This window comes from Lissotriton vulgaris, chromosome 2_1 (genome assembly GCF_964263255.1).
Source record: "Lissotriton vulgaris chromosome 2_1, aLisVul1.2, whole genome shotgun sequence".
In the NCBI taxonomy this organism is placed as follows: Eukaryota; Metazoa; Chordata; class Amphibia; order Caudata; family Salamandridae; genus Lissotriton; species Lissotriton vulgaris.
This window is the reverse complement of record NC_141687.1, coordinates 667,206,504-667,229,324: the sequence shown is the minus strand read 5'-3', so window position 1 is coordinate 667,229,324 and position 22,821 is coordinate 667,206,504.

Below are 22,821 nucleotides of genomic sequence, written 5' to 3'. Positions count from 1 at the left end.
GGGTGACTTGGGCGGTACGTACACGCTAAGGTACGCCCTGCCCTTGATCACGTGAAAAATGGGTCCACAAAATTATGGACCTTTGCAAAATATCAATAGTCTTCTCCCCAATCTGGAAGAAAAACCTGTGGAGAAAAGGGGGGAATTGGGGTTGGGATCACATACACAAGTGGACAGACATTGTAGTACACTTAACATATATTTTGTTTATAGAAGTGTTCAGCAGAGTTAGCTGATCGCTTTTTGTCCCATGCTAGTCGCTAGTATGGCACCCGGACACACCTAAATGCGGTGGGGAGGTGCAATTGATTATTTAGCAGGCTTGTGCATAGGTGGTTCTTTCCCCAGGACTGCTCAGGGAGTGGATCTGACATGCAGTCTGGGTGATTTTTCATTATTTATCGAGGAGGAAAGGGGGGCGAAATGGCAGTACGATAAGAAATTGTGCCGTAGTAGTCACAATTGTGTGGGATATAAATGTCTAACATACTCCCGGGGTGCTACAACTGTGAATCCAAGAGGTAGGATATTAATTCCAAAGGTTGTTGCCCCAAATTATGTAAAACATTAGGCTTACTGTGAGAGCAGTATAAGCCGCAACATGGGCGTCCGGGTTCCAAGAGCCCTGCTCACATCACCTACAAGGAGAAATACAGAAGTGGGTACACATCGGCATGAGTGACATTGCGTCTTCTCCGGGGGAATTATGGGCCAGAAGTAGGTGGCCAAATACCGGTCAGTAACGTCCGATTTTGGCCGTTACCCACCGGTATTTGGAGTTTTAGATGTAGGGGGCTTAAATTTTACAGAATCGGTAGATTTACCAATTCGGTAAATCTAGATGTAGTTGGCACTGAAACAGTTTTAAACAACAAGTGGAGAAGTACCCCCTGAAAGCGTAACAGAAAGAGGCTCTGTACTTAGAGCTTAAGGCTCATTTGAAGAACAGTGTGCCCAACCTTAGCAGGACAAAGCATGTCCTTTTAGAAGACCCCTCACTCACCAACTTGGTTGGTGACATGCTTCATCATCGGGGTCCCACCCCGAAGGCCGTGTGCCAACAGTGTATGCTTCGACACCTGATTACAGTGGAGCGGGTTTTTTTCTTTTTTATATGTGCAATGACTCTACAAAGTTATAAGTGGTTTAAAAAGGGGCCTATGCTACTCACAGCAAGAGTTTATTCCTGAGTGATTGGACCCCCATAAAAGAATGTGACACCTATGCCTAATTAGGAAGACTTCGGTGTCTTAAGACGTGTAGTGTTTAAAAATAGCTACGTGTGCTATGTGATTTTTAAGAATTAGGTCTACATGTTTCAACCTTCTTATGATTGTGGGTTTTCGTCAGGACCAGAAAGGGTGACTTGGGCGGTACGTACACGCTAAGGTACGCCCTGCCCTCGATCACGTGAAAAAAGGGTCCACAAAATTATGGACCTTTGCAAAATATCAATAGTCTTCTCCCCAATCTGGAAGAAAAACCTGTGGAGAAAAGGGGGGAATTGGGGTTGGGATCACATACACAAGTGGACAGAGATTGTAGTACACTTATCATATATTTTGTTTATAGAAGTGTTCAGCAGAGTTAGCTGATCGCTTTTTGACCCATGCTAGTCGCTAGTATGGCACCCGGACACAACTAAATGCGGTGGGGAGGTGCAATTGATTATTTAGCATGCTTGTGCATAGGTGGTTCTTTCCCCAGGACTGCTCTGGGAGTTGATCTGGCATGCAGTCTGGGTGATTTTTCATTATTTATCGAGGAGGAAAGGGGGGCGAAATGGCAGTACGATAAGAAATTGTGCCGTAGTAGTCACAATTGTGTTGGATATAAATGTCTAACATACTCCCGGGGCGCTACAACTGTGAATCCAAGAGGTAGGATATTAATTCCAAAGGTTGTAGCCCTGTGAAGCCCCAAATTATGTAAAACATTAGGCTTACTGTGAGAGCGGTATAAGCCGCAACATGGGCGTCTGGGTTCCAAGAGCCCTGCTCACATCACCTAGAAGGAGAAATACAGAAGCGGGTACACATCGGCATGAGCGACATTCCGTCTTCTCCGGGGGAATTTTGGGCCAGGTGTAGGTGGCCAAATACCGGTCAGTAACGTCCGATTTTGGCCGTTACCGACCGGTATTTGGAGTTTTGGATGTAAGGGGATTAAATTTTACAGAATCGGTAAATTTACCGATTCGGTAAATCTAAATGTAGGTGGCACTGAAACAGTTTTAAACAACAAGTGGAGGAGTACCCCTGAAAGTGTAACTGAGAGAGGCTCTGTACTTAGAGCTTAAGGCTCATGCGAAGCACAGTGTGTTCAACCTTAGCAGGACAAAGCATGACCTTTTAGAAGACCCCTCACTCACCAACTTGGTTGGTGACATGCTTCATCATCGGGGTCCCACCCCGAAGGCCGAGTGCCAACAGGGTGTGCTCCGACACCTGATTACAGTGGAGCGGGTTTTTTTCTTTTATATATGTGCAATGACTCTACAAAGTGATGAGTGGTTTAAAAAGGGGCCAATGCTACTCACTGCAAGAGTTTTTTCCTGAGTGATTGGACCCCATAAAAGAATGTGACACCTATGCCTAATTAGGAAGACTTCGGTGTCTTAAGACGTGTAGTGTTTAAAAATAGCGACGTGTGCTATGTGATTTTTAAAAATTAGGTCTACATGTTTCAACCTTCTTATTATTGTGGGTTTTCGTCAGGACCAGAAAGGGTGACCTGGGCGGTATGTACACACTAAGGTACGCCCTGCCCTCGATCACGTGAAAAAAGGGTCCACAAAATGATGGACCTTTGCAAAATATCAATAGTCTTCTACCCAATCTGGAAGAAAAACCTGTGGAGAAAAGGGGGGAATTGGGGTTGGGATCACATACACAAGTGGACAGACATTGTAGTACACTTAACATATATTTTGTTTATAGAAGAAGAATTTTAGCAGGCTTGTGCATAGGTGGTTCTTTCCCCAGGTCTGCTCAGGGAGTGGATCTGGCATGCAGTTTGGGTGATTTTTCATTATTTATCGAGGAGGAAAGGGGGGCGAAATGGCAGTACGATAAGAAATTGTGCCGTAGTAGTCACAATCGTGTGGGATATAAATGTCTAACATAATCCCGGGGCGCTACAACTGTGAATCCAAGAGGTAGGATATTAATTTCAAAGGTTGTAGCCCTGTGAAGCCCCGAATTATGTAAAACATTAGGCTTACTGTGAGAGCGGTATAAGCTGCTACTTTGGCATCTGGGCTCACGTCACCTAGAAGGAGAAGTACAGAAGCGGGTACACATTGGCATGAGCGACGTTGCGTCTTCTCTCGTGTTGTTGCCGAGTCCCGTGCGAACATTGAAGTGCAACTTACTTGTGGCTTCTGCTCATCGGACTGGAAACCTACTTGGTTCCTGTTTGGTACGCCCCGTGGAAGTCCCTAGCTGTCTGAGTCAGCATAGACGTATATCTACATGATCGTACTTCCTGGAAAGGGCAGGGTCGACGGGCCCTAGGTCACATGGGACCGGGAACCAATCACCGCTGAGTCTCCCCTGAACGAGGCTTGGGAGAGGTTGCCACGGTAACCGGGAACTCGGTCGAGTGTCCCAGTTTGTGAGACTTGGTATGCTATCGAGCTCTGATCGCTCAGTGAATGGAGAGAGATAGGCATATTATCGGGCTCTGGTCGCTCAGTGAATGGAGAGAGCGAAGAGCGATAGGCAAGTGTGTCTTTCACTTGTGAATTGCTAGGCTTATTCACAATTTAACCCACGAAGGGAGGGAGAGGGAGAATCTGGATGAGCAGGATGGGAGAGGAGAATCTAAAGGCTCATCCGTCATCAGTCTGTCAAATAAATGTAATTGCAACAAACTGGGTTAGGGGGTATACATTAGAGGGAAATTACTGCCCTTATTGAGTGACATTTACAATAATGTCAGTTAGATATTAGTATATGAAATGTTAATGCATTGATGATATTAATGTACCGAGAAGGCTGCTTTTATCCCATGATTGAGTTCCAGGGAATGTTATCATTTAGACCATTCCTGTGGGTGCCCAGCCTGTACACCCATCTCTGTTCCTTCTCGAATAGGCGCTGGTTTTGATTGTTCACTGCACTAATCTGTTCAATGATTGTCCATTGTATGTCCTCCGGTGTGTGCCCGGCTGTCAGATAGGGGTCTGTGATCTTCGTCATCGACTTCTTGCAGCTAATGGTGCTTCTGTGCTCACCAATTCGCAGTTTTACTTTCCTGTTGGTCATGCCTACGTAGTGTAGGTTACAGGGGCAGGTTATCATATACACCACATTTTTGCTGTTGCAATTTGTGTGTCCTCGGATAGTCCAAGTCTTGCCTGGTTCAAGCTGTAGGGTCTTGGTGTTGGTAGTAAAAGGGCACACACTACAATTGCCACATTTGTAGTGGCCCGTCACTCTTGGAAGGCCCCAGGCGTTCAACACTGATTCTTCTTCTACTGCTTTCTTGATAGGTCTGGTGTTTACTACTGCGTCCTTGATGCTCCTTGCTTTCTTGTAAGAGAACAAAGGTTTTTCCCATTTCATTTTTCCTGAGTTCAGAATGGACCAATGTTTGTTAATTACCCCGGTCACATCGTTGGAGATCGTATTATACGTTGTGACACAGGTGAGAGGGGTATCTTCAGCTGTTTTTCTGTGTTTTCCAGAAGTGCATCCCGGGGTTGGTTGCGGGTGCGTTTCTGGCTTTTTCGCAAGATTTTCTCAGGATAACCCCGGTCCTTGAGTTTGTAAGTGAGGTCACTGGCCTGTTTCTTTTAGTGACATTCTGGCAGATGCATCAAAGTTATGTTTTGCGAGTCCTTAATAGCGAATTTTAAGGAATTTTAAGGAATCGCTATTAAAGATTCGCAAAACGGGATGCATGTAGGAATCGCAATGTTATTAGCGATTCCTACAGATTCCTTATTTGCGATTTGGTAATAGCTAATCGCTAATATGGAATGGCTTTCCCATTCATTCCTATACGGGCCTAAAGGCCCATAGGAATGAATGGGAAAGCCATTCCTTATTAGCGATTAGCTATTACCGAATCGCTAAAGGCCCATAGGAATGAATGGGAAAGCCATTCCTTATTAGCTTATTAGCGATTAGCTATTACCGAATCGCTAATGTTCCGTTATTTCAAGGGTGCCAGGGTGTCCAAAGGACACCCTGTTGCACCCCTGAAATGGACCTGTGCACAAATGTTACACCCATACATGCCCTAGGGGCATGTGTGTGCGCAACATGTAACTTTAAAAAATGCACAAAAGTGAACTTTTCAAAGTTTTAGCAAATTACCACGAAGTTCAACTTCATTTGTATTTGTATTTGTATTTGTATGTTGGATTTATATCACGCCAATCACCTACAGGTCTCTAGGCGCTTGGAAATCGATGGAATTTATACCAATGAAATTTATACCATAACTACATACAACACATGAGGTTAATACAACAGCCTATACTGCACCCAGAGCCTTCCCAAACAACCATATCTGTAAAGATTTTCTGAACCTTAGGAGGTTTACCTCTCTGCGCAGTGCCTCTGGCAGCTTCATGGTAATTTGCTCCCCCTATTAGCGAAATCGCTATTTTTTTGGGTTTCATGCATTGCATTTAAGGAATCTCATTTTGGGATTCCTTAAATGCAAGAGCAATTTAAAGAATCCCTATTTAGAGATTCCTTAAATTGCGATTTCTGCATTTGGGATGATGCATCCCAAATACAACAGTACTGGGAGCAAACGGCCAGATTCTGAGAATCTGCCCGTTTGCTCCCGGTATTTTCTTTGATGCATCTGCCTGATTGTTCACTACAATTTCTACGTATTCGTAAAAATTGTCCGTAGGTGTAACGACCGGATTCTCAGAACAGGCAGCTCACCATCCGTGGCTAACCCAGTTGTCACGTAACGAATAAGGGTGGGCGTAGTTCGCGAAGTAGCGCTACGCGAAGCTACGCGAACTTCACGAAGGACTACGCGAGCTGCGTAGTAGCATGTTCGCACTGTGCAAGAAGTGTTTTCAATGATTGCACAGTGCGGACAAGCATCCGGCACTGTGCAATCATTGACAATGGCATCTTGCACAGTGCGAGCTGTAGTTTTCTGCTGCTCGAGTAGATTATTACTCGAGCTGCAGCTTTCTCAACGCAAACTGGTAGTTTCTCATTGAGAGTGGTCGCGAGCATGCGCAACCACTCACAATGAGAAACCTTACCTCCCCGCTTTGAGAATTTTGCCTGGATGTCATTTTGCTTGCTCGCGGTCGCGAACATGACGTTCAGGACCGCGAACAAGCAAAAAATGAGCTCTGCACTACGCTACGCTGCATTACGCGTGTTCGCACTGTGCTACGTGCAGGTCGCGTAGTGCGAAGTTGCGCAAACTTCGCAAACTCCACAAGCGTAGCGTAGTGCTTCGCCCAGGCCTAGTAACGACACTCTTCTCAGGCCACTATTTACAAGACATCTAGAATACTCACCTGAGAAAGTGAAAAGAAGCTATTTACATGCCTGTATAATCAAACATACCACTAACACCTAATGGATTCCATATCTTATCCTATACTTACCTCATTTTATATTCTTTAACGTCTCCCGACGATATTTTCTATATTTATAGTTCCGTAAGACTGTTTCTATCTTTATAGTCCCGTAAGACTGTATCTTTAACGTCACCCGACGTTCTCTTTAACGTCACCCGACGATATCTTTAACGTCACCCGACGATCTACACTAATAGGGATAACTAATAGGGATACACCTTCGAGAGTTATTTCCCAAATGAAGTTCACACTCTCCCCCAATCAACAGTTACCTTTGCAGAAGGGCATATCCCATCCTTCTGTATGTCAGCACCTGGTTAAAAGGAAAGGTTAATCTCATTCATGAAGACAACATTCAAAGATATTGACCATTAAATCTTTATTCTATAATCAAACATGACAGAATGAGCAAAAGGACAATGAATTAAATTAGTCGCTACCTATAACCTAAAAAGGGGAATAAAGATGAATAGTTAAATGCATTCTACACTAAGCTCAGAACGCCTCACCTTAGACGTGTGTCTTTCCATCCCAGCAGCGGAGCTGATCCCTCTCTCTTTTGTTCTCTTCTATGCGCTTGGGACTCTGCTCTCCCTCTATGGCTCACGATTTCACGTCTGCACCGCTATGCCTCGTCTACGCTGCCATGGTTCCAGAACACTCAAACCCTCTTCTGGTCTTGGTCTCTGCCACTCCTGTATGATGTCACTACAGGACTTTCACTCACTCTCCTTCTTCACTTCAGGATTTCGATTAGCTGATGGTATCAATCTCTATGCACCAGCCTTTAGACCAACTTCTTTGGTCTTCTCCACACATTGCTCTCTCTCTCTACTCTACTCGCTCCTTGATAATATAGAGCTCACTTTCTCTATGGAAAATTCCGGCATCAGGCCGACTCCCACCGAATTCCTGTACCAGTCCCCGGCTCCCTCCGCCTTCCGCAGTGGCCACCTGCGTATTGCGCCCAGAGCCGGGAGGACAAACACATTCCTTCGATAAGGGCCAGTCTTGACCGGTTCCTCTCTAGCGAACACCAGGATGAATTCTAGACATTACCTTTACCCTGCAAGCGCCTCGGCTGTCCGAGGCAGGGATACAAAATGGCTTCACCACCAGTCTAAAAATAGACTAAAATTACCCTGTTGCTACACTCCACTCTGACTAAATGTACTAGCATTGAAAGTCAAAGATAAAATAAAAGGGGAACTCAAACAGAACGCATATCAGTTGAGGAATAATTGGAAACAATACTAAAAGATCTAGCCATAACTCGGGGGCGGAACATTCGGAAAAAAGATGGGATGCATTGAATACAACAACAAATAATAGTCAGAAAACTAAGTACTAGAAAAATGCCCCCCAATATCTGGCGTAAAGAATGAAAATCTGGCAGCCAACTAAAAAGCCAATCGAACCATCCTACATCTAAATGTTCCCTAACCTCTTGTGTCAGCTCATGTAACTTGTTCAGATGAGATCAAATGGATTTAGAATGATCTGATAGATTGAAGCAACATAGGCCCTCAAAATCTGAACAGCCATGGTCATGTTTTAGTAGCAAGTAGTCAAATGCGACCCTGTTTTGTAAAATAGCACGACGCTCGCCTTGAGAGTCTGATAATAAGTCAGATAGAATAGCAGAAGTATTATTTAGGGATTTCACCATCCAGCAAGCAAGTTTGTCTATAGTTTTAGCATTGTAAAGAGACAGTGCAGGAATACCAATAATAGAAGCAGCTAAACTGAGATATTCAGTTTTAGAAAACAAATGTAAAGAAGAATCACAGTCTCTTGAAAGTGGAGGTGCATCACGCACTGTGCGGGATGACGCAGCTTCATGAGAAAAAAACATTAAAAGACTTAAGCGCGTTAAAGCACATGGACCTCCAAAAATGTTTGCAAGAATATAGGACCAGGACACATTACCACAGGAAAAGAGCCATCCAGACGGCAATATTACATGATAATAATGACTAGCAGTCACTATAAGACGTTTACAGCTCATAGAATTGTGGATTGAAATACACGCAGTTGGAGTCCTGGTGATACATAAAATTCTTTCATGAGAGGAAGATGGGCTAGAATGTTCTAAACGTAATTGTGCACATTTGCCTATGTATTTAGGATCACAGGTCATTGTATAGCAAACATCACTTTCAGTGATATTATATGTCGCAACTTGAAAAGTCAATGGGGGTTCCGGTTGACTTAGAACAGTGCAGGAAATGCAATAGTCATATGCAGAAAAATCAGAATGGATAAATGTGGGATAGACTTCAGATACATTGAAGAAATGTATTAGCGAGGCTGTTGAAATCGGTACAGCTACAAGACACGTTGTGAGGAGATCATTAACCGATCTCATAGATGCTAAACAAAAATGTGAAGAATTGGTGATGGCTCTTGATAAATGCGTCAAAAAGTTAGTAGTGATATCCCACGAAGCAATAGAACAATGTGGTCTGTCGTAGATCCGGTCCTGCGCATTCTCTTGACTCTCGTCGCAGCAGACCAAAGGGAGTCCAACGACGACACATCCGACAGCAACAATCCAGGCAATGATCTTCAACAAAAGGATAGGCATTACTCATTCTCGCAGATAACATTTATCAGCTGGGACTACATCCCAGCTTTCCTGCCCTGGCCTCAACACTAATATTGTATTATCAGATCCTGGTGCTATAATTTCGGCCTGTTCAGGGGTATTATTCGGCGATTGCATCCACACTCTAGCTCCAGGATTGTCAGTTGAACCAAATCCACCAGTTCCACGAATTTTAATAGAGTTGGAGCAGCGCCCTTTTGAATAGCACCACTGAAAAACAGGCATAATGACCAATTGAGCGATTCGATCATTTTTCTGAATTGTGATTTCAGAATCGCCACTGTTCAACAGGATGACTTTTATCTCTCCTTGATAATCACTGTCAATTATTCCACCAAGCACCTGGATGCCTTTTAAAGCTAAACCAGATCTCGGGGCAATTAACCCAAAATGTTCTGCTGGTACTTGAACACCAATTCCTGTTTCAATTATCACGATACTGTTAATTTTCAGAACAGTAATTTTCAGAGAATGCAGGTCTAAGCCTGCAGATCCAGGGGTAGCTCTATGTGGAGCCAAAGCTCCGGGAGTGATTTCCCAATATGAAACTGTGCTTTTAACTGAATTCGGTTGAACATCAATGTAAGGAGGAAATAAACGCATTAAAGGAGAATTTGCATACAAATACGGTCTGTTATTTAAAATCATTAAAGCATCTGATAAATGATCTCTCCAGTTCTTTAAGGTACCGTCTGACAGTTTGCATAGCTGGTCTTTTAACAGCCCATTATATCTCTCAATCAGACCCGCGGCCTGTGGGTAATAAGGAATGTGAAATACCCAATCAATATTGTTTTCTGCACAATAATCTTTTACTAGGCGTCCTTTGAAATGGGAGGCATTGTCAGACTGCACCTGAAGTGGAGTACCATAATATAATGTAATCAAACCAATGTTTTCATTTTATTTATTCGGGTTGCTCTCTTGCATGGAAAAGCGATTAAAAAAACACTATAAGTATCAACAACAGTACAGACATACTGGTAATTTTTGCTCATGGGTAAAGGACCGATATAATCGATCTGCCAAATTTGTGCGGGGGATTTACCTCGATGTAGCTGGCCTTTCACTGTTCTAGGGACTTCTCTTCGTCGGGAATGTTGGCATATAGGACATTGAAGTATTGCTGTTTTAATCAAATCAAGAGGAATATGGATGCCTCTATCAGTAGCCCACCTGCTAGTAATTTTCTCTCCAAAATGTCCTACTTTTTGGTGGACCCATTTCGCCAATCCCGCCAAATCTGAATTTTGTCGGTCCACCACTGCCTCAGAAATTTTAGATTTCTCATTTGCAATGTTAATAAATAACTTGTCAAGTGAATCAATAGGCATATGAGCATCAACATGAAACACAGTTACATTACTCTGAGGAAGTAACTCACAAATCTCTTGCCACAGTTCCTTACCCCAAATAGTTTTGTTGTGAACCATCCAATTGTGGGACTGCCATGTAGGTAACCAGACTACTAACCCGTTTCCAGTTGACCATGAATCAGTAAAAATATGACATGTTCCTGGCAATTCTTGTTTTAGAACTTGGTATACAGCATATAATTCTGCAAATTGGCTACTTTGCCCTTCACCAGTAGTGCTCAACAATTTCTGAGTTGTGGGATTGTACGAGACTGCTTTCCAATGTCTCTTCTCTCCTATGTACCTTGCTGAACCATCCGTAAACCATACATGTTTTCTATCCTCCACGGACAGATCATCGAACGGCATACCCCACTTAACAGGAGATTCCTGTACTATAGGTACGGAGAACTCTTTCTTTGTCTCTTCCATCGGCGCCTGCGCCACTTTCTCATGCAACATTGCGACTTCTTTTGGGCCCACACAAGCCCGGTCTTGTATGCACCACTTCCATTTTATGATGCTCACCTCCTGAGGGGCGTGGCTTGGGCGCCGACTGGGATGGCGGCGTGAGCCTACAGCTCCGAGCCTGATCCCGTATTAATCCTGTGATCCCTCACCTCTAAGCCAGCAAAACCCCCGAAATTCTGCCTGCCACGCCGGACTGACCAAAGCATGCTCGGCAGAACGAGCGGCTGGCCCACGGGGGTGCAGGGGGCCGTCGCCGCGACTCTCGGAGCTCCGGGGACAAGGACCCAAGATGGCGGCTACTCGGACGAGTGAAGTCGGATCGGAGGGCAGTGGCGCTCTGTGTCTGGGGTAAGGGGGAGCTGCTGCCTACCGGGACCTGTGGAAAGGGAGCCCGCCCTGAGGAAGCGGCCAGCGACCGACACCGGAGGAAGGCGCGAGGGTTATCTGTGGCGAGACGGCCCTGCGATCGGGGAGCCCATCCCTCCATCGCGGACATTGAAGGCGCTAAGGTGGAGAGGCGGCTCTGCGGCTCGGTGCAGTGGGAGACCGAGGCGGTGCCCGGACGTTGGGAGCCACGGAGAGCTCTGAAACGCCTGAAGGTGAGGCCGACAGGCGAGAGTGGACAGGCGCGGAACCCCGGGGTGCGGCCAACTCCTGGAAGGGCTAGAGAGCTGCGGCGCGAGGAACACCTAGCTCCTGCACCGGACTGGGGTAATCGGCAGCCGTCGAAGTGAGGCAGTGGCTCATAAGCACATAATACAGGACAAACCAGGGTGTCACTGGCGGCCGCGGCGCTGGGAAGCTGGGGGCCTCTGCACTGCATGAAGGGCTGGCTGGAGTGGACGCATTTCAGATCAACTGGGGTCACTGCATTTCTTTACCCCGCCTGGCACCCTACCGCCGAGCTGATAATTGGAGAGCGAACACCTCATACCTACCGAGGATTGGCGAGAGGGTTAGCCCTGTGAAGGACCAGTGTTGAGCCGCGGGGGGCCCTTGTGAACGGACGGAGCCGGGTGACCCGCTCCCGGTGGGAACAGACAGGGGTCGGCCATACTGGACAAACACACGGAACCCCTCAGGCACGTGCAGACTACGATCCAGAATGGGTAGCCACTGCATGACAATCGCAAAGTGAGCGTTCGTGGACCGCGGGTGGCGCCGCTGCCCGACGACTGAGCGATACGCCCACGCAAAACATCGAGAGGCACTACTGGGACATTGCACGGGGAGCTCGGGATGGCAGCCACCGGGGGCGCGGCCGCAGCAGAACGGACGGAGGGCCAGGCAATAAGGACGGATATGGATGGCACTCTTCAAGAGAGCCCGGGCACGTCAGCTCAAGAACGCAGGTTGAATGCACATCTGGACAGCATCTTGGAAGCGATCACAGCGACCAAGGAGTCCCTGAATCAGGACATTGCGCAGGTGGCTACGGGACTGGGCTTGCTGAAAGCGGACCATGCTAAACTTTCTGATAAGGTGAAAGGGAATGAGCAGCTGCTCCAGGAGCTGAAACCAGCGGTGGTCACTGCAGAGCGCAAACTGTCCGACATACTTACTCGACTGGCAACGCTGGAGAAAAGGGCGGAGGATTCCGAAAGCCGCAACCGCCGGAACAACGTAAGGGTAGTGGGCCTTCCGGAAAAAGTTGAGGGGGAAGATGCAGTGGCATATATGGAACACTGGTTCAAGTCAGTAGTTGCCCCGGATGGCCTGTCTCCGTTCTTTTCGATTGAGAGAGCACACAGGGTCCCTGCCCGCCCGCCCATGCAGGGTCGGCCCCCTAGACCGATGGTGATCAGGCTCCTGCACTTCAAAGATCGCGACCTACTGATACAAAGGGCGCGGGCTACAGGACCCTTCCAGGTGGACAATAGCTCGGTAACGGTCTTCCCGGACTACACCCAGGAAGTCCAGTGGAGCAGGGCGTCTTTCCTGGCAGTAAAGAAGGAGCTAAGAGAAGAAGGGATACAGTATTCACTGCTCTTTCCGGCTCGACTGAGAGTGATCCTTGATGGCTCGACCCAATTTTTCCAAACTCCTGATGAAGCGTGGTCCTGGCTGGAGCTATACCGAGCGGGGCTGGACCACCAGAACAGAGGAGGTGGGGAGAAACAGAGGCCGACCCAGGTTCGCAAGTCTCAGCGCATCCGCACACGCAATAAACTTAAGAAAGCGATGAGAGAAGATTTGCTGGCAGCGGACCGTAAGGGGGCGTTAGCGGCCACGGCGATCATCACAGGGTCACAGCAGGAGAAGTTGTCGGTGGACGCGGAATCGGATGACGGAGAGAGAAAATCTGGAGGAGAACTTTCGGAGGTGGACAGCATAGTAGGGCCGAAGGTCACACCACAAACCGCAGATGGTCTGTTTAATGAATAGTGTTGGGGCGCGACATCGGCTCTGTATTGATAAGGACCATTCTTGATGCTTGGCGTATGGCAGGTACTCTGTTGTGACTATTATATGGGATCGGGGCTGGGGGCGCGGGCTGGCGTGCCCCGGGTCGGCGCTGAGACACACCCTTGTTGCCCTTAAGGCTTTCTGTGGTGACTACCACAGGATAGTGAACAGTGCGTGTTGTTGCAGGTTTGGATGGGGGCTACAGTTGTGTTGTTAGGTCCTGTCCTGGGGAGTGGGGTTGGGGATGTTTGCGGGGATGTTTTGGGGGAGCGGTACTGCTGCATTGGTGCAGGGAGAATTGTCCTCCTGTTGAAATGGGGGGGGGATGGATGCGATGGGGTCGTTACCTGACTTAAAGTGCCTCACATGGAATGTTCGTGGGCTCAGGACCATCTCTAAGAGATACAAGGTGCATGCTTATCTGGTGAGGAGGGGCATCCAAATAGCAATGTTGCAGGAAACTCACTTAACCAAACCTGAATGTGGGGCTTTGAAATGAATGAAATGAAATTTATAACGCGCAACTAAGCCCGTAGGCATCAAGGCGCCTGACAAAGAAAATCAAAAAAGGCAGAACCAAAGCTAATGGGCTATGGCAAATAGCCACGTCTTAAGGGCCTTTCTAAAGGCTTGCTTTGAGGGAAGGGTTTTAATATCAGACGGCAGAGAGTTCCACAACCTTGGAGCCAAAGTTGAAAAGGCTCTGCCACCCCACCTAGCTCTACGGACACGGGGGATTGATAGCAAAACTTTATTGGCCGAGCGCAAGGATCTGGAGGGGGTATATGGATTTAACAGATCCCTTAGGCCTCCTGACTTGTTCGTGGCCAGGGCCCCATAGATCAGACAAAGGGACTTAAATGAAATCCTGGCCTCAATTTGAAGCCAATGCAGTGCTTTCCTGGCAGCCGTGGCAGAGGCCCGCCTAGGAAGAGCTAGCACAAACTTCGCGGCGGCATTCTGCACCATTTGGAGTCGCATTATAAGACTCTTGTTAATGCCAAGGTATAAGGCGTTGCAGTAATCTAGTCTTGAGCCTATTAATGCTATTACTATTTACTTTCTGGCTTGAGGGGACAGGAAATGTTTTATCTTCTTCAGGATGTTTATTATACCCAAGCAGGTGGAAATAGTCCTACTTACTTGCTGGCCCAACCCCAAAGAAGGGTCAATCATGACTCCTAAGTTCCTAGCCAAAGCAGTGGGTGTAGGGCACACTCCCAAAGATGAAGGCCACCATTCTGCCGACCAAATGTCCTCCTTACCTCCGAACACCAGAATTTCTGTCTTCTCGCCGTTGAGCTTCAATGAATTGCAAATCATCCATTGAGCCACTGCCTCCATGCAGTGTCTAAAATTAGAGGCAGCTGAGATGGCAGGTTGGGCGAGAGACATCAATATCTGCGTGTTGTCGGCGTAGGAGACTACCTCCATCCCGTAAGATCTAATAAGCCTGGCAAGTGGGGTCACATAGATGTTGAAAAGGGTCGGACTTAATGCCGACCCCTGAGGGACCCCACACTGCACAGGAAGGGATGGAGATAGGAACTCCCCCAGCTTAACTCTCTGTTCCCTCTGGCCGAGGAAGGAGCATAGCAAACTAAGTGCAGGCCCCTCAACCCCTATCTCCCTCAGGCGAGATGTTAACACTGAGGGAGACAGGGTATCAAACGCAGCCGTAAGATCTAGCAGGATAAGGAGAGTGGTCTGGCCCTTATCCACTCTAGTGCGGATGTTATCAAGCACCATGGTAAGGGCCGACTCCGTACTATGCTCTCTCCGAAATCCATGCTGCGAGTGATCTAAAAGGCCAGAGGTTTCCAGGAAGGCAGCAAGATGCTGGTTGAGATGAGTTTCCAACATCTTTGCTGGGGCTGGGAGCAGCGAAATGGGACGGAAGTTTTTGAGAACGCCCGGGTCCAATGTAGGCTTTTTTAACAGTGGTTTGCAGAAGAGATGGCGTGGACAGGTGTTTGGCACTTCATACTCGGCGTTTGCGAGAGGAGTGTTGATATGGGTCAGAGTAGGGGTTCCGTTCCAAGTCACAAGTCAATTTGTGGATCCAGAGGGTAGGTTTGTGGTGGTGGAAGGGAGGCTATATGGCAGGGAGGTGGTCCTATGTAGTGCTTACGCCCCCAATGTTGATCAGGCCAGATATTTTGATACTCTCACGGGCTCACTAGCCCACTTCCTGACAGGCCCCATCATAATAGGGGGGGATTTTAATTCCATTATGGATGTTGCATGGGATAGATCGCACCCGCCGTTGGCCGACTCCCCTGTACGTAGACTGGCAGCACACAGGAAGAATTGGCAGGAGAGGTGAGGCCTGGTAGACGTGTGGAGGGTGCAGCATCCCAATGTTAGAGATTACTCCTTTTTCTCGGCACTGCACACACTACATGTTAGAATTGATTCCATCCTATGTAGTGGCCCCCTGGCTGCCATGGTATCGCACACTGAATATCTGGCTAGGACCATCTAGACCACAATCCCTTATTGATAGCGATTCGATGGCAGATGGCGAGGTCAGCGGTCCCGACGTGGAGGCTGAGGCCGACTACCCTTGAGGACTCAGTATTTAGCGACAGGATCCAACAGGGCATGGCGCTTTATTTCGAAAAGAACGAAGAGTCGGCCACCACGAGGTCGGTGGAGTGGGATGCAATGAAAGTGGTGGTGAGAGGGGCCTGTATGAGCAGCTTTTCGAATGTGAGGACGACTGTCTTGGCGGACCTGGAGAAGGCGGAATGTGTGCTGCGAGAGCTTGAGCGGCGCAGGCCTGAGAGACCGGACCTGCAGGATCATTTGTTGGATGCGAAAGAACTGGTGGCAAAAGAGATGGAGCGATTGAGATGCTATGATTATAAACTGTATCTTACTAAGGTGCACGCGGAGAGGGATAAAGTGGGCACAATGCTTGCGAAGCTTGCTAACCCGGAACCTAGAGGCAGCCCGATCATGGGTATCAGAACTGAATCGGGGGAGGTGGTTCACTCACAGACGGCAATACTGACGCGATTTCAGGTGTACTATACGAGCCTCTACGATACGCAGATGGAGGCAGAGCAGGCCGCAATCAGAGACTTCTTAGACTCGGTGCAGCTCCCGGTGTTAGAAGCAGAAACAGCAAAGACATTAGGCGGACCAATCACTCTAGAGGAGATACGGGGGGCGATCAAACAGATGGCCAGGAACAAGACACCGGGGGTGGACGGCCTCCCGATTGAATTCTACATGAGATTTGCTGATGAGTTGGCGCCCAGGCTGCTGACGGTGTACTCGGAAGCTGTGACCCTGGGTCGCCTCCCAAGCTCTATGAGGGAGGCACTAGTGGTGCCACTGCTGAAGCCCGGTAGAGATGAACTAGATGTGACGTCATATAGACCCCTCTCCATGTTGACGGTAGACTACAAAATCTTGAGTCGTATCCTGGCCACCAGGTTGTTACCTCATATGACCTCGTTGGTGCACGACGATCAGGCGGGGTTTATCCCTACCAGGAACACGGCTCATAATACCCGCCGGCTGCTCCGCATCTTGCACGACGCCTTAGGTTCGGATCAGGCCTCGGCTGTACTGTCGGTAGACATTGAGAAGGCCTTCGACAGCCTTGAGTGGTGCTACCTGGACGAGGTACTAGTGAAATTCGGACTAGGAGGAGGCTTTGGGCGGTGGACCAGGGTTCTATATTCTGCTGCCACTGCTAGAGTGAGATTGGGGTCGCTAGTATCACCCGCGTATCCGGTACGCAGAGGGACAAGGCAGGGATGTTCGTTATCGCCCCTCCTGTTCGCTCTTGCGATGGAACCACTGGTGGCGCAGGCTAGAACGGGGGCCTCCTTTAACGGTGTCAGATATAACGAAGATACCCATCATATCTCGTTATATGCGGATGACTTGTTGCTGTATTTGGAGGACACAGGTGAGGCTCTTGAGGGAGCCATGGAAATGCTCTCATCCTTTGGCAGACTGTCTGGACTTAGGGTGAACCGGGCTAAAACGTGTGTTTTCCCGTTATGAACGGATGTGCAATATCCCCCTCTGGCAGTGGACGTGGTCTGGGAAAACACGTGCTTCACGTACCTGGGAGTCAGGATCTACCATGATGCCGGGAGTCTCCTATAGGGTAACATAGGCCGATGCATAAGGGGACTGCGGGGATGTATGTCCTTCTGGGCCTCTCTCCCTTTATTGGTGCAGGGCCGAGTGGCATTATTAAAAATGGTGGCCCTGCCGAGACTGCTATACTATTTTAGAACCTTACCCGTCAGCGGATCTTTAAAGATCTGAGGTCAATGATCATTGACTTCCTTTGGGGACATGGCAGACGCAGGGTGGCGCTGCACAATTTGACCAGACCCAAACTCGCGGGAGGGATGGCAGTGCCCGACTTCGAATTATATTACCTGGCGGCCCAGCTCCAGGTCCTGAAACAGAACGTTGCACGGGAATTCAGAGGCCCGGATCAGGCTCGGTGAAGGGGCATCCAGAGGCACATCCTGTCCTATATAATCATGCAACAGAAACTGGACATAAGAGAGCTCACCATGGAGGAGAAAACCCTCCGGCTATGTTGGCACAGGAGCCTGAAGAGGGCTCAGATCACAAGACCTTATGCCCTGGAGATCCCCCTAGGGATGTTGACGGCGTTGCCACACGGGGGGTACTGGTCTCCGCTATTGGAATGGGAAGCGCTGGGCCTCCAAGTGGTTGGAGATCTGTTTGTGGAAGGGCACCTGGCCCCGTTCGGGGTGCTGCAGGAACAATTCGGGCTCCCGGATGGGGGTTATCGTTTACACACAGCTATCTCTGCGGCGATGCAAAAACACTGGAAGGTGGGTTTGACGGAGCCGGAAACGACCATGGCATGCCAATATGTGGTGATGGCGGCGGGCACGATCAAGGCGGTTACTTGTCTCCACTCGCGGATGCTGAATGAGGGGCTAGCACCGCTTACGACGCTGAAGGCCAAGTGGGAGGACAGCATTTGCAAGCCTATTCCGGACACGGTCTGGGGCCACATACTGGAGCGCACATGGAAGGGTAGTAGGAATGCCAGGTTTCAGCAGGTGCATTTTTTCATACTGCATAGAGCCTACTTGACGCCAGGGAAACTCAGGTGGCATTTTAGGGTGCAGGAGGCGGCATGCCTGAGGTGCAGTGCACCCGGGGTTGAGCTAGATCATATGCTGTGGAGCTGCCCGAGGTTGGGTACATACTGGCCGGAGGTGGGTGAGCTTCTGAACGCGATCACGGATAGGGAGGTGGAGTTTGACATGGCGGCTTGCCTGCTACTTTGGTTTCCCCACACGGCAAGGACGAAAATTACAAGCAAGTTTATCGATCTAGCGCTTATGCTGGCCCAGAGAGAGATAACATGGCGCTGGAAGTCCAAGGAGGGCCCTTCTATTAGGAGATGGACAAACGAGCTGTTGAAATGGTCTAGGTGTGAAAGTGCGCTGAGAATGCGACAAGCCACCAGTACGGGTAATGAGAAGAGCCTGGAGATGGCCAGAGCTTGGGAGATGATTGTGTAGGCGCTGTACGACTACTTGACGGAGGATGAGGATGAGAGGCTTCTTGCGCATGGACTTCCATGAAACCAGGGGTGTGTAGATGTATTCCCTATCAATAGCGAACCATTTTATCCGGAACCCACAGTTATAACCCGCATCAGTTGCAGCAGGGGGGAGGGAGGGGTTTAGGGGAGTTGTTATAATCACCCAGATAGGAATGGCCCAAACACCGACAACAAGTAAAGCAGATAGTACCCGAGGGAGGAGGTTGCGGGCACGCTGCAGGGACCCTCAGGAGTAGCCGTTTGGTAGGGCCACCAGGTGGCCACTCGGGGAGTTATTAGCGGAGACCGACTACATAGACCCAGTGGGCCTGAGAGGTGCCGGCAAGGGAAGTACGTTCCTGTCTAGGAGTGACAGGGGAAGGGAGGGGGAGTTGTTGAGGGGCAAAAAGCAGATACTACAATAGGCTGATGACCGTCATCTATTCTGTAACACTCAAGACGATCTGGTATAGGTACTTGTTGCTGTGCCGCCCAGCCTCCGGGATGTGGGCTGTGTACAACCTGGAGAATGCATAACGCTTTATACTGGGGTGGTGAGGATGGTCGTATTGTATCGATAATTGTGTTGATAATTCTGCAATAAAAACAAATTTAAAAAAAAATAAAAAAATGATGCTCACCTCCTGAGCATGACCAATTCTATGAGTTTTCGGCGAACTCAAAACCCACTGCATTATTGGAATTTCTGGTCTCAAAATCACATCATGTCCTAATGTTAACTGCTCGGTATCCACCAGAGCCCAATATCATGCAAGCAACTGTTTCTCAAAAGGTGTATAACGCTCGCCAGCGTGAGGTAACTTTTTAGTCCAAAAACCTAGAGGCACTTTAGTCTTACCTTGCTTTTGCCATAGACTCCAATTTGCAAACATATCTTGTACAGATACATTCAGAGCCACATCACCATCACGCACTGGCCACAAATCCAAAGCATGCTGAATCGCTTCTTTCGCCAAATCAAACGCATCTTGTTGTGCTCTGTTCCATTCAAACGCATTCTTTTTACGTGTGACTTTGTACAATGGGGCCAGAATCTGACTCAAATGTGGAATATGTTGGTGCCAAAAGCCAAACAAGCCAATGAATCTTTGGGCTTCTTTTCTTTTTCTAGGAACTCCAAATTCTGCAATTTTCTGTTTTACTTGTGGAATCACTTCACGATTCCCTTCATGCCAATGAATACCTAAAAATTTTACATGTTGTGCTGGACCCTGCAATTTATCAGGATTGATTTCCCAGCCTTTGCTTTGTAAATGTGCAACAATTCGTTCTAACTGTATTCGCACCTGATCTTGTGTCTCGCCTTGGATTAGTATATCATCAATGTAATGACACACCTGAATTTTCGGATCTACTGTCACCTCATCTAAATGTTGTGCTACTATTCTGTGACAAATTGTCGGACTGTGTACATAGCCCTGGGGAAGACTTCTAAACGTCATTTGATGGCCATTTCATGTAAAACTGAATTGTTCTTGACATTCGGGAGCAATTGGACTGGAAAAGAAAGCATTAGCAATGTCAATGGATGCATACCAGGTGCCTGAATGTTTCTGAATTCTTTCAATTAAGGTAATAACATCAGGGACTGCAACAGTCATAGAAGGGGTATGTTTGTTCAATTCTCGATAATCAACAGTCATGCGCCAAGAATTATCACTTTTGCGCACCGGCCAAACGGGATTGTTCCAGGCCGAAGTAATAGGAATTACCACTCCTGCGTCCATCAGATCTTGAATGGTAGCACTGATTTCATCGTGCCCATCGGGAATACAATATTGTTTCATTGAAACCACCTTCGTGGCTTGGGGAATTTTAATCAGAGGCATTTTTAAGCTTCCGACTCTCACGGGATTTGTTGATGTATAATGCTTATGTCCAAATTTATAACATCCGTCATCTAAATGCAATGTCATGCCTTTCAAAATGTCAATTCCAATTATATATTCATCAAAGGGTACCACCAATACATGATACTCTTTTCGGGGATTTTTACCTATTCTCATTTCAAGTTTAGTTTGTACTGCGGGGGTTTCTTTACCACCTAAGCCAGTAATTATGTAACCCTGTCCTTTAAACTTTTTAGGATTTCCGGAAATTAGAGTGGCTTCCGCTCCAGTATCCACCAATGCTCGGGCCCTCTGTATATTTCGATGTCTCCAATAAATCTCAATGTCTACATAAGGCCTGTAATCTCTATGAGCCCAATTTTTAACTGGAGCTTGACCTACTTCCTAGTCTCGTTTACTGTGTTCTGTCGCCCAAGACAAATCAGGGTAAAGACTCTCATATCGTTTGGGTAATGTCACCTCTCGTTCATACCCTTTCTCTTCAAGAAAAGGGTTTTTGTCATTTGAAAAAGATTGTGATCTCCGTTCAAGAGATCGTGATCTTTTGTCTCTCAAACTCACTTCTGGGGATCGATCTCTCTCTCTCCCATCTCTGCGTGAAGACTGATCTCTTCTCTCCTCTCTATCTCTCTCTCGCTCCCTTCTGGAATGGGACGAGTCATCTCGTGTCCTACTCCACTCTCTCTCTCCCCCTCTCTCTCTGCCTCCCTCTCGACGCGGCATAGCATCATCACCACTACCATCAGAATGGGCAACATCATTGTCTTGTTAACGGACCTTTCTAGCTCCTTCCTTCCTGTCCAGGCCAATAGCCCAAAGAACATTATTCAGTAAATCATGAATGTCATCAGCTTTCACACCATCCTTCAAAAGAGCTTGAAACATATCACGTCTAGAAAATTTGAAATCATTAGTGCGACCCTCCGGTCGAGACTGTCGTTCAGGTTTATTCCACTCACCCAACTCACCAAGTTTACGCACAGCCTCAATCACTTCAGCCAAAGTATTACCAGTCTGATTAATTAACAAGGTCATCATCACTTGTTTATACGCAGGAGGAGAAGAACGAATTATTCTGTTTCAAACAGACGTATTGAGAAAACCATCCATCAACCTGTTTGCAGTACCCAGAAAGATTGCAGTTTTCATAACCTCCTCCTTTAATCGCTGAGAAGCATCTCTCAAAGTGTACCACAGCTTCTCATTAATAGGCCAATCAGATTAAGTAGGGTATTTGTGATTACAACCTTGCACGGCTAACTGCAACAAATTAGTCTTATCATCACTATTGTAATTACGAAAAGATTCCTGAACCGTAGGATCAGAACTCAAAGTACAAAATTTCACAGCATCGCCTTTATCCAACGAGATACCAGAAGCACCTAAATCAAACAGGCGAACCATCCAAGTAAGTAAAGACTCACCCGACTTCTGCCGGAAATGTTCTAAAATGTAATTTAATTCCTGTTGAGTATAATCCTCCAAACTGTCAAGAGGAATGCCCTGGGGAGCATTAGGATTGCCTTGTAATTTACGTCTATAAATCGGTTGAGCAGAAATCTCAGTACGGTCTTCAGAATTACAATGACGTCTAGTGCGAGACGGCGCACGCGCAGCATTCTCTTCAGCCGAAGAAAATTAATCAGAAGAATTCCAAATATTACTGTCCCATTAGTCAGGGTTCCAATCGAGCCCTGCCTTCGCAACAACCATACGCACTTTCCTGGTGTTAACTCTACCACATCTGTGACGATACTTTTATTTAGCGATGCGCACAGCAGCCCTTTCGGCCACAGCCTGATACGTTTCCAACTTATCAGCAAGCAATTTATTCTGACTTAGTAAAAGAGTAACATCATTTTGAATTTGAATAACTTGTTCTTCAAAGGATTTATTCTCCCGCTGTAACCTGGAACATCGCTCATGTACAATCCTGTACGCATTCAATAAAATCCAACCTCTATGTCCCAATATGG